Here is a 5,294-nt window from a genome sequence, read left to right on the forward strand (position 1 = left end):
TTATTTATTTATGTAATTCAAAAATAAAGGTTAATGAATTCAAAATATTTGAAAATTAAATGATGAATTTTCGAAAATAGGAGAGATAGAGGAGAATTTTCGAAAATAGGAGAGAGAAGAATTAGTTAGGAAGTTTTGAAAAAGAAGAGAGAGTAAACAAGTAACCAATTAAGAAAGATTTGAAAACAGGATAAGATAGAAGATTAGAAAAGATTTGATTTTAAAAATATTTGAAAAAAGTCAACAAGATAAGAATTGAAAAAATTTGAAAAAGATTTAATTTTAAAATTTAAAAGAAGATAAGATAGAAAAGATAAGATAAGTTATATAAGAAAGATAAGATAAGAAAGTTAAGAGAAGATAAGTTTTAAATTAAAAAGATTTGAAATTTAAATTTTAAATTTGAAAATTAAATTTTGAACTCGAACATTTCCCGACAACGGCGCCAAAAACTTGGTGCACAAATCCCCACACTTCGTACAACTATACAAGCAAGTGCACTGGGTCGTCCAAGTAATACCTGAGCGAGTCAGGGTCGATCCCACGAGGCTTGTGGTTTGAAGCAAGCTATGATTATCTTGCAAATCTTAGTCAAGTGAGTATGAGATGTTGGTATGTTGTTTAATTGCATAAAAGGAATAAAGAGAGATCTTAACTAGGTTGACCTGTTTACAATGATAAAAAGATGGTTAAGGCTTGGAGATGCTTTATCCTTCTGGATTAACTCTGGTATTACTGTCTTCTTCAATTGTGAATGATTTCTTCTATGGCAGGCTATATGTGATTGTCGCCAGTTGAAAGGTCACCAATGCTCCTCCAGATTTGAATCCCAGGGTTAGTGTGGATCCATTCTGATTGAGGGTGAAGCTCCTGCAGTCCATTCTCCTTAATGATCCTACTCAAAAATGCCACAGACAAGGTCGGATCTTCCAGATCAGAGAATGTTGTGCCTTTGGGTTCTAGCCTCTACCACAGAGACCCTAATCTCCCATACCTTAGCTGAACTAGTGTCTCGAGAAGTCCCCAACGAAGTCGTGAATTAGCCGTCTAAGAGATGTATAATCAAGTTGGTGGTCCGATACTTTCCAGTTACGTATTCACACGAACCTAAGAAGAACACGGGTGGTTGTCAGGCATGTGGTCTTAGTATGAAGAACGAAGATGATTATCACGGGTCATCCCATTCATCAAGTTGAAGAATGAAGATACATCTTAGAATTGAATCAAACATGGATTGAAGAGAAACAGTAATACTTTTATTAATCCATAAAACTCAGCAGGGCTCCTCCCCTCAACCTAGGAGGTTTAAAAACTCATACTGATAGAAAATACAATGTGTAAAACGAAATATGGCTGATCTCCCTTAATGAGAGGTGTAAAAGTTCTTTAAATACTAAACAAATGACTAAGGATTACATAAGAAAGGGTAAAACAGTCTTTTTTGGGCTGAGTTTTGATGAGATCCATGTGCTTGGAGGCCTCTAGGGCGTCGAACGCTGGCTAGGGGGGTCTTCTTTGGGCGTTTGGTTGCTGGTCTCCTCCTTTGGGCGTTAGACGCCTGGACTGGGCAGGAGGCTGGCGTTGGACGCCAGTTTTGGGCCTTCAATTCCAAAGTAAAGTATAGACTATTATACATTGCTGAAAAGCTCTAGAAGTCAGCTTTCTATATCCATTGAAAACGCTCTATTTGAACTTCTGTAATTCCAGAAAAGCTCTTTTGAGTGCAAGGAGGTAAGATCTAGACAGCATCTGCAGTGTTTTCTCTGTTTCTGAATTAGACTTTTGCTCCAGCTCCTCAATTTCAGCCAGAAAATACCTGAAATTGCATAAAAACACAAAATCTCAAAGTAGAATCCAAAAATATAAATTTTACACTAAAACCTATGAAAACTTAATAAAACTTAAACAAATCATGCTAAAAACTATATAAAAATGATGCCAAAAAGTGTATAAAATATCCGCTCATCAAAAATATATTTGTTTTTTTTAAATTTGAACCATATAATTTGAACTCATGATTTGGTTCAATACAGTTCAATAAAACCAAACCAAATTAACAAATAAATCATGTGGGACACTTATTTCAATCACAAGGGCGACTTCAGCGAAAGTTACTTTTCATGACTTCATTTAAGTGGCCGCCTTAAAACTTTATTTCAAACAAGAGTATTTAGAATGTTAGAGCAATATACCTTTTAAATGTGTAGTATTTTTATTTGTTTAAGTTAACTTGAAATCCTATATTGACCGTGCTGTCTCATTTTTTTCCGTTGATTTTGTATTTTTTTTCCATTGGCTCGATTTTTCTTTATTTTCAATTTTTTCCCGTTGATTTTGTATTTTTTTTCCATTGGCTCGATTGTTCTTTATTTTCAATTTTGTACTTTATTTTCTCACCGTCGAAGTTAGACCTGACATTGGGAGTTTCCATAGCATAGGTGAAGGACAAATCCACCTTCTCTTTTATTCTTTCTCTTTTCTAACTTATCCTATTCGATTTGAATTCTAAAAAAAAAAAGGAGGAATTTTCGATATTTTTTTTATTTCGAATCCTCTTCACTGCTTCCTTTTCAGTTGCAATATTCTTTAGTTGCTACAAAGCCTATAATGTTGTTGATGTTGAATGAAAAGTGCATCTGATTAATTATGTTGATCACTTTCTAGTTTTCAACTATTACACTACTTCGAAATGCACTTTTCTTACATTGTGCAGGCAAGCTATGAGAACAGTCTTATTGTTGAACTTGATATTGCATCTCGGAAGAAATTCATTCATATAGAAAGAAAACTTGCACGACTCTGGGAATGTAAGCCAAACAAGACATCTATAATGTTAACTTTAACCATGTTTTTTGTATAAGTTGTAATAAATTAGAATTGTTTGGCTATCATGTAACTTTTAGGTCTATTTCGGGACAAGATTCAAGAGATAACGAAAGAAATAAGAGAGATAGTTCAAGATTCAATGCAGGAAGAAGACGTTGTGCCCAGTAATAGTTATGATGAGATTGTTTTGACTAGACACAACGCTTCCATGCTAACTTATGACCTTAATAAAACACCAGAAGATAATGAGGTCTTTTGATTCATGATAGTTTGATATTTTGACTTGGTTTTTAAAGAACAATTGTTTGGGCTGTAATTTAATATTGTTGGATACTTTTGAGTTCTGACAGACCTCCATTGATGGTATCTATTCGGGTCAAATGGCACTGGTCCCTCCTAATATGCCATTAACCAAGTCCAATTAGAGTTTAAGACTGTGTTTCATGTTTTGCCTATATATTTTGGTACATAAGGTGGTTGTTGGAGACCTAACATTCTCTCATTAGGCTATGCATGGAGTTTTTCTTTATGGCTACACTTGAAATATTGAAATTGATTTGGCCCTACTTGTGTTGGAATCCTTTTGTCTTGGACTAAATTTTGAACAGCTATATGATAAATTAGAATGAATGATTTCTTTCAATGCTAAATTGTTTATGACGAGGAGGGGATATAATTCCTAATGTGTATCTATTGAGTATAATTGATTATTAGTGGTTTTAATTATTATAGTATCTTGGATCCTTTATATTAAGAGGGGATGGGAATATAAAACTTTAGGATGTTTTATATGATAGAAGCCCCAGCAGTTTCTTAATCTTGTTTTCCACTTTAGCTTTAAAGATTGGTTCTGACCATTAAGACCCTCATGAAGAGTACCACCTTCAACGAAGTCATAAACAAGCAATGGAACTTGTGACTTTAAGTTTCCATTGAACCTCTATGTTTGGCAATTTTTTGCTGCAACAATAGACCACCATTTTATTGAAAAAGTTGTTCTTTAAGTTTGTTGAGCTTCCTTTTTCTCAATCCACAATAGGCTTAAAGCTCGCCACAAACAGCACTAAGATGCTAAGAATAAACAGGAAAATAAATCATTTTATATCCTATTGATTCATCATGCATGAGATATATACTATTAACGATTTAATTAAGTGCACATGTTAAAGCTATTAATTAAAGAAAATTTTATAAAAAATATATTGAGTTTAATTTACAAATATTTGTTGTGTATTTATTAAAATAAATAAATAAATAAATAATAAAATTTTTTATCGGTAATAATTTTAATATATGTTCTAAAAATACATGTTAGCTAAATTCTATTCTTAATCATGTATTACAAATATTTATTTGTGTTAGATCTAATACACATAATTAAAAATTTGTTTGGATGATCTTTAAAAAAAATTAGTGATATTTTTTTAAAAGATCTTTTAAAAGTGAAACAAATTTGATATTTAGATATCTTAGGTAAAAGTACTTTTTATTTACCAATTTTATTTAGATACAATGATATAAAAATATTTAGAAGTTTATTTGTTATTATAAAAACTTAAATTTTATACAATACTGGTTTTTTGTTAAATCACCATTCTCAGATTCACTTTTTTAACATTGGTATATATATATATATATATATATATACTCTAATATTATTAATTTAAAAGACCATTTAATATTATACATTTAATTTAGTACTGGTGTATATATATACATTATTCTTCTTCTTATATTTGTATTTTGCTGGTTTGATTTATTGTTATTATTATTACTATTATTAATATTATTATTTAAATTATCGAAGGTTCACACTACTATCTACTGAATAGGTAATTATACAATTTCATTATTCAAAACGCAGAACCCACACTATCGTTCCGAATCCTTCTTTTCGAAATTGTTGACCCAGTTGCCGTTGAGCACTAAGTGGTTGCCGTCAGAAGTCATTTTCTCCTAATTATCGCTGATCATCGTGCTCAGAGTTGTTGCGTCGCAGGCTCCGTTGTTGTCGTCAAACAAGTTTCCGTCCAAGTCATCGTCGGCCCCAAAATTGATGTCTTTGTCCCGTCGTCAAGCCTTTGTCCGAGGTCACATCTTTCTTCTCTCGTCATTACTTCCCGTCCTCCCTCACTGTCAATAAGCACTATTGGTTCAATTTCTGGAATAATGGCTAGCTAATATGATATGAATGATTCTATTCTTCAATTTTTGCTGATTTAATTTATTGATGGAGTTCTGAGTTGGGGTTTATGGTTCATTGAAAGTTGGTTTTAAGTCTGTTAATTTTGTATTCTGAAGCCTATTTGTTAAGTGTCTATAATTTTCTAGCTGATGATTGAAAAGAATCTTATCCCAAAATCTTGTTGCTGATTACGTGATTATTAAGAAAGTTATAACTATATATGCACTTTCTCTCCTTTATATAAATTGTGATGGACTTATAGCATCACTACAACATTTTCAGG

The sequence above is a fragment of the Arachis hypogaea genome, chromosome 20 (assembly GCF_003086295.3).
Source record: "Arachis hypogaea cultivar Tifrunner chromosome 20, arahy.Tifrunner.gnm2.J5K5, whole genome shotgun sequence".
NCBI classification, from domain to species: Eukaryota; Viridiplantae; Streptophyta; class Magnoliopsida; order Fabales; family Fabaceae; genus Arachis; species Arachis hypogaea.